This window comes from Dendrobates tinctorius, unplaced genomic scaffold, assembly GCF_039654945.1.
Source record: "Dendrobates tinctorius isolate UK_male_01 unplaced genomic scaffold, ASM3965494v1 ptg000011l, whole genome shotgun sequence".
In the NCBI taxonomy this organism is placed as follows: domain Eukaryota; kingdom Metazoa; phylum Chordata; class Amphibia; order Anura; family Dendrobatidae; genus Dendrobates; species Dendrobates tinctorius.
The window spans coordinates 106,552,386-106,560,767 of record NW_027361679.1 but is presented as its reverse complement, the minus strand read 5'-3'; positions in this window follow the sequence as shown (position 1 = coordinate 106,560,767).

The following is an 8,382-nucleotide window of genomic DNA, read 5'->3' as shown; positions in this document are numbered from 1 at the left end:
AATTCTCTTAGCCTTGCTTTGTGTTCTTTGTCTGCCCTCCAGGAGGCTGCATATCCTGGTTTCTGTGTCTTGGTCCTAGCTTTGTGTTTACTTGTTCTTCCGCCTGCCAGGAGGCAGAATATCCTGGTCCTTGAGTCTTTGTCCCTGTACCTTGTCTGAACTCTGTCCTACCCCTGCCTCCTTGTCTTTGGCTTCCTTCCCTGCTGGGTCTTTCCTTGTGTCCTCCGTGTCTGAACCTCTGCACCCTTGCAGCTCTGTCTGAGCCTCTGCACCCTTGCAGCTCTGTCTGTGCCGCTGAACCCTTGCAGCTCTGCCTGCTCCTCTCCTGCTGCTGCAGAACCTCTTGCTGCAGCTTCTCTCCACAGACCTTGTGGTTCAGCTTTGCTCTGCTGCTGCAGAACCTCTTACTGCAGCTTCTCTCCACAGACCTTGTGGTTCAGCCTTGCTCCGCTCCTGCTGCCGCTGCACCTCTTGCTGCAGCTTCTCTCCACAGACCTTGTGGTTCAGCTTTGCTCTGCTGCTGCAAAACCTCTTGCTGCAGCTTCTCTCCACTGACCTTGTGGTTCAGCTTTGCTCTGCTCCTGCTGCCACTGCAGAACCTCTTGCTGCAGCTTCTCTCCGCAGACCTTGTGGTTCAGCTTACTCCGCACTCCTGCGGCTCCGTCTATTTCACTCCTTCCTGCCTGTATCCATACCTGCACCTCCTGTGTGAACAGGTCCAAACCTGTCCCTTCATATTCCACTCCTTCCTGCCTGTATCCATACCTGCACCTCCTGTGTGAACAGGTCCAAACCTGTCCCTTCATATTCCACTCCTTCCTGCCTGTATCCATGCCTGCACCTCCTGTGTGAACAGGTCCAAATCTGTTCCTTCATATTCCACTCTTTCCTGCCTGTATCCATACCTGCACCTCCTGTGAGAACAGGTCCAAACCTGTTCCTTCATATTCCACTCCTTCCTGCCTGTATCAGTACTGGTACCCGCTGTGTTCCCTCATATACCGTGCCTGCTTGTCCTGTGTCTCCAAGCTGTGCCTACTTGCCCTGTATCTCCAAGCCGTGCCTACTTGCCCTGTGTCTCCAAGCCGTGCCTGCTTGCCCTTTGTATCCAAGCCGTGCCTGCTTGCCCTGTATCTCCAAGCCGTGCCTGCTTTCCCTGTGTCTCCAAGCTGTGCCTACTTGCCCTGTGTCTCCAAGCCGTGCCTGCTTGCCCTGTGGCTCCAAGCTGTGCCTGCCTGCCAGTGTGCCAAGCCGTGCCTGCTTGCCCTGTGTCTCAGCCATGCCTGCTTGCCCTGTATCTCAACCTGCCTGTAAGTCACACCTGTCCAACGTGACTTGTCCCTGAGTAGGATCAGCAGCCACAGCCAGACACCCCCCTGGAGTGGCACCCGATAGCTATCTGCCGCACAAGCCAGACCTCACCATCAGAGGCTCCAGCGAAGACCGAGGTAGCTGTCGTAGTCACGCCCCTTCCAGGGTAGTCTGGTTTGTGGCACAGTGGGGCCACAACCCCCCAGCTCGCGCCATTCAGCCAAGGCGCAAGCGTGACACATTTCTAGACTTCGTACAGGACTCCTTTCAGACATCAAGAACTAACATCGACAAGGGCAAATTACATTATCCACCTAATCTGTCCACTACTGAACGCCAAGCCTTGAAATCCTTGCAGGATGATAAGAATCTAGTCATCAAGACAGCAGACAAAGGAGGCGCCATAGTAGTAATGAATAAATCTGATTATCTCTCTGAGATTTTACTTCAACTTAATGACAGAACCATCTATCAGTCACTAACTAGGGACCCCACTAGTACCTACATTGGCACCACTACAGTTGTTCACACAGTGTTTTCTTATATAGAGTCAAAGTTTCAGGCTGGAGCCATTTCTCCATCAACTGCAATAAGTCATACACCTGAGACCTGGTGGGACTAGACTCTGCAAAGGACCACTGTTACGCCTTCTGATCGCCCCTTACCTTAGGGGTCTCTTTTCTACACCACTAATCGTCCCTCACCTTACGAGTCTCCTATTTACACTGCTGATACTCCGGTTGCTTCCACTGCAACTGCATTGCTTTTTGCTGCTGCAACTGGAACTGTAGCTCCTGCTGCTGCCGCAACTGCAGCACCTCTTTCTGCTGCCACTGGAACTGCAGATCCTGCTAGCACAGTAGCTCCTGCTGCTGCTGGAATAGGACCACCTGTTTCAAATGCTCCTCCATATCTTAAGCCGGCTTGAGCTGTAGCATTGCAGGCTTGTTCATTGACATGCAGCACGCTTTGGTGTAGACCTCAGTTCACATTGCCCGGATTCTCCAACCATATATAGTGCAGCGGTATCCATGCTGTGCAGTGATAAGGCAGTGATCTAGCAAAGCTTAAAACAAAAGTCTCTTTAATGCTCAACTCACAGCAAAACACAGCACACAATATCCTCCAGAACGCAGCCGAGAAATATATCCTCCAGATTGTAGCCAATAAACAATCTAGTCCACCTCCGGTTTACAGCCAGGCACAAGACAGTCCACCTCTGGATCACAGCCAAGCAAAGGACAGTCTACCTCCGAGACCGGTTGCTGTGGGTGACTGCACCACCGTGTAAGCTGTGGGTGCCAGGCCTTTTAGGTCCCTTGGCTGTTTGGCTCCGCTTGCCTGTGTTGCATCACACAGGTGGAGCACTGCAGAGCCTTCTGCTCTGCACTCCTGCAAACACCAAAGTGATACCTGACACACCCAAACCCTTTACTGCAGGGTTTTTTTTAACTGGAATCGTCGGCCATGGACCACATGGAAAACCCAGGCTGGGAATGAAATGGACTGCACTACCATCATCTTGTAGTCCACTTCAAACACAAAAGCCCAGAGCAGATTTTCCCTAAATCTGCCTTGGACAAAGACTAACACTTACTTTTTTTTATTGCACATTGCAATCACAGCTACGCCTGTGACTGCAATGCACTCCCATGGCCTCAATATGCCTCCGTGCACATCTTGGGGGAACACACAGCTACCCCTATATGTGACACCGGTCACTGCTTCACATCAGTCTATAATGACTCATAAATGTGTTATGTGAGTTCCAAGAAGTCACAGGGCAATAGAATCCTTTCAGCTCAGAATGAGGAAACTGTCCCAGAAGAATAACAAAATTAGTAGAAATCAGAATAACTAATGGCATCCTTACTCCATCTAGAAATAGTGGGTTTGGAAGCTTATAAATCTTTATCTTTCCCTGAAAACATAATTAGAAGATTCTCCTCCTTTCAAGTAGATTTCGATCTAGACACAGAAATTTACTAAGAGGAAAGAGTCTTTACTTCTTCAGCAGTGGGGTGGAGAACCGGCATGGAGATGACCCTACTAGAATTTTGAAATGATGGAAACTTAGAAATGAACTGAGGTAGAAAATGGAGATGAACTCTGTCAGACAAGAAAATCATATAAGACGATACAGTGGAAAATAATGATGGGAGAGGGAGCCGTCAGCTGACGTCTCAGTGCAAAGGACCCAACGCAGCTGGGAAACGGAGAGAGATGAGTATTTTATTATACATTTTTCATGTATAGAGCACTGTATGGGGCCCATTATATGGTGTAGAGCAATATATTGGGTCTATTATATCGTATGGAGCAATATATGGGGCCCATTATACTGTATGGAGCAATATATGGTGCCCATTATTTTGTATAGAGTAATATATGGGGCCCATAATACTGTATGGAGTAATATAATGGGTCATTGTGACGTGAGTCACTATAGTAATAATAAGTCCCAAAAATGGAGAGAAAGACTACTATAACAGATAGTAATGTAATACTACTTACTGGATAAGTAAAGGGAGGTCAAACAATCCAAGGTGAGGTCCAGGAAATGGCGCAGTACAACAAGGGGTAGTCAAGAGATGAAATCCAATTCACGAGCCGGGGTCAGGAAAATCAGTAAGGCAACTATAGTTTACAGGGAGCAGGCAAAAGAGAAGTCAGGTCTAGAGTTGAGCGACTTTTGCTTTTTTAGGGTCGCGTTTCGTTTCGTGAAACCCGACTTTTCCAAAAGTCGGGTCGAGCAAGATCGTCCGATTATAGGGAAAAGTCGGGGTCGTCCCGAAACACGAAACCCAATGTAAGTCAATGGGGAATAAAAGTCGGCAGTGAGAGGAGGACAGGAAACACACCTACAGTGCCCATTTGAATGCCAAAAGCATCAATTCTTCTTACTTAAGCTTGTCAACCTTAATTAACTTCATAATACAAGTTACGCACTGAAAAATGGGGGTTATTTGGCTAAATTTGTGGGGGGGGAGGGCTGGCTGCAGGTTTTCATGTGCCCTGGGCGAAAGAGCGCCCCTTTAACACATACCACAACTCATCATGCTCCGATACGGCAGAGAAATAGCGGTATAGTACAATGAAAAATACCTCACTTTTTACATCTCATGACGAGGCCCATCTATTTCTCCATACAAAATCATTGGTCCCATATAATGTTTGAAACAGTATATGATGAGCTCCACATAATGCTACAGTATATGTTGGTCCCCATGGATGAAGCTCCACTGTCTTATGGGCCCAAATAATGCTCCAAACATAATGGGCCCCATTTCTACTGCTCTAGTGTATAATGGGCCCTGTAAATGCTGCTCCAGTGTCTGATGTCCACCTTTGGAATGTTCCAGTGTATGGTGGGCCCCATCTATCATTCTCCAGAGTATAGTGCTCCCCAAAAATTGCTGTCCCAAAATAGAAAACAATCAAATAAGTCTCCTCGCTAGGGAATCCCTGTACTTGTCTGGACAGGTGCTGTAGCTTGCTTAACAGCTCGCCAGCCGTTATCACGCCCAGTATGGATTGCACGTGATTGCACAAAGGTTAGAAAGGGTACCGTATCCCTGGATAACATGTATGGATAGCGTACACATTCAAAATATATGTCTATACAGCATGAGGCAGGCTCAGACGGTGTTAGGCCCAGTATGGATTGCACGTCATTGCACAAAGGTTAGAAGGGGTACCGTTTCCCCGGATAACATGTATGGATAGCGTACACATTCAAAATATATGTCTATACAGCATGAGGCAGGCTCAGACGGTGTTAGGCCCAGTATGGATTGCACGTCATTGCACAAAGGTTAGAAGGGGTACCGTATCCCCGGATAACATGTATGGATAGCGTACACATTCAAAATATATGTCTATACAGCATGAGGCAGGCTCAGACGGTGTTAGGCCCAGTATGGATTGCACGTGATTGCACAAAGGTTAGAAGGGGTACCGTATCTCCGGATAACATGTATGGATAGCGTACACATTCAAAATATATGTCTATACAGCATGAGGCAGGCTCAGACGGTGTTAGGCCCAGTATGGATTGCACGTCATTGCACAAAGGTTAGAAGGGGTACCGTATCCCCGGATAACATGTATGGATAGCGTACACATTCAAAATATATGTCTATACAGCATGAGGCAGGCTCAGACGGTGTTAGGCCCAGTATGGATTGCACGTCATTGCACAAAGATTAGAAGGGGTACCATATCCCCGGATAACATGTATGGATAGCGTACACATTCAAAATATATGTCTATACAGCATGAGGCAGGCTCAGACGGTGTTAGGCCCAGTATGGATTGCACATCATTGCACAAAGGTTAGAAGGGGTACCATATCCCCGGATAACATGTATGGATAGCGTAGACATTCAAAATATATGTCTATACAGCATGAGGCAGGCTCAGACGGTGTTAGGCCCAGTATGGATTGCACGTCATTGCACAAAGGTTAGAAGGGGTACCGTATCCCCGGATAACATGTATGGATAGCGTACACATTCAAAATATTTGTCTATACAGCATGAGGCAGGCTCAGACGGTGTTAGGCCCAGTATGGATTGCACGTCATTGCACAAAGGTTAGAAGGAGTACCGTATCCCCGGATAACATGTATGGATAGCGTACACATTCAAAATATATGTCTATACAGCATGAGGCAGGCTCAGACGGTGTTAGGCCCAGTATGGATTGCACGTCATTGCACAAAGGTTAGAAGGGGTACCGTATCCCCGGATAACATGTATGGATAGCGTACACATTCAAAATATATGTCTATACAGCATGAGGCAGGCTCAGATGGTGTTAGGCCCAGTATGGATTGCACGTCATTGCACAAAGGTTAGAAGGGGTACCGTATCCCCGGATAACATGTATGGATAGCGTACACATTTAAAATATATGTCTATACAGCATGAGGCAGGCTCAGACGGTGTTAGGCCCAGTATGGATTGCACGTCATTGCACAAAGGTTAGAAGGGGTACCGTATCCCCGGATAACATGTATGGATAGCGTACACATTCAAAATATATGTCTATACATCATGAGGCAGGCTCAGACGGTGTTAGGCCCAGTATGGACTGCACGTCATTGCACAAAGGTTAGAAAGGGTACCGTATCCCCGGATAACATGTATGGATAGCGTACACATTCAAAATATATGTCTCAGGAGGCAGGCTCAGACGGTGTCAGGCACAGTATGGATTTGACGGCCCAGATTACACAGCGGAGGAGCAGGGAGAGGTAAAGATTGCAAATGCTGGGGCCCTGGCCAAGCAAGGGGGGCCCACTCGTGGGCGTCGGTACTGGCACTGGGCCCCTCATAGTACAGCGGTGTGTCTGACGGCGGGTGTGCACCACCACCGTCAGAGACACTTGATTGCACTATGAGGGACCCTGTGCCAGTGCCCGCGCCCAAGAGTCGGCCTACCCACCTGTCCAGGGCAACGGCACTCGCACGGTGTCGTGCGCTAGGTGGTGACCCCGGCCATGGGGGGGGAGGCAGCACAGTTAGGGAGTTTTAGAAAGTGGCATATGTTGATGTTGGACATTCAACTGATGCAAAAGGCGAAATAGTTGAAGTACCAGGAAGAGGTGGACCAAAGCAAGCCATTTTTCTGTCACCCTATGTGTCATCAGGGGAAGGTGGGACAAAATCCTTGGAAACCCATGCATGGTTCATTTTAATGAAGGTTAGATCATCCACATTTTGGGTTGACAGACGGGTCCTTTTTTCTGTCAGGATTGATCCAGCTGCACTGAAGACTCTTTCCGATAGCACACTTGCAGCTGGGCAAGCGAGCTCCTGTAAGGCATATTGGGCCAATTCAGGCCAGGTGTCCAGTTTAGCGGCCCAATAGTCAAAGGGGAATGACCTGTGTGGGAGAACATCGATATGGGAGGAAAAGTAGTTTGTAACCATAGTTGACAACTGCTGTCTCCTGTCACTTTCCATCGATGCAGTATTACCAGTTGTGTGAGCGGTATTTGAAAAATCAGTCCACAACATTGTCATGAAACCCCTGTCTCCAACGCCACTTCTGCTGTGTGCACCACGAACACCTCTGCCAAGCTGCCCCCGGCCCGTACGGCTCGTGTGAGAACCATCACCGCTGCTGTGTGCTGGGAATGCCTCAAGCAACCGATTTACCAGAGTTGCTTGTTTATTAGCCAATATTAGGTCAAGGTTCTCCTGTGGCATGATGTTTTGTAATTTGCCTTTATAGCGTGGATCCAGGATGCTGGCCAACCAGTAGTCGTCATCATTCATCATTTTGGCAATGCGGGGGTCCCTTTTTAGGATCCGCAAGGCATAATCTGACATGTGGGCCAATGTTCCCGGTGTCAATGATGCACTGCGAGTGCTGGGTGGAGGAGCACTTTCTGGCAAATCCACATCCCTCCAGTCACGCACAAACCCTGTACCAGACCTTGCCACGCCAACATTTTCACTTGCCCCACGAGATGCATCCTCCTCCCCTAAGTAATCATCCCCATCATCCTCCTCCTCCTCCTCCTCTTCTTCCTCCACCTCGTCCAGGAGAGGTCCCTGAGCAGACAATGGCTGAATGTCATCAAGGATTCCCTCCTCCTCTTCCTCCTCATCAACATTGGCTGCAGACGCCTGCTCCTTAAGGTGCGTCAAAGTTTGCATGAGCAGACGCATAAGTGGGATGCTCATGCTTAGGATGGCGTCGTCTGCGCTTACCAGCCATGTGCATTCCTCAAAACACTGAAGGACTTTACAAAGGTCTTTCAGCTTCGACCACTGCACGCCTGTCAACTCCATGTCTGCTCTCAAAGTGCCTGGTCGTGTATCCTCCCACAAATGCATTATGGCCTGCCTCTGCTCGCACAGCCGCTCCACCATGTGCAGGGTGGAGTTCCACCTTGTTGCAATGTCGATAATGAGGCGGTGGTTGGGAAGGTGGAGCAATCGCTGCAGCTTCTGCATACGAACGGAGTGTACAGGCGACCGGCGGATGTGCGCGCACAGTCTTCGCACCTTCTGGAGCAGGGCTGTTAACTCCGGATAATTTTTGAGGAAGCACTGCACC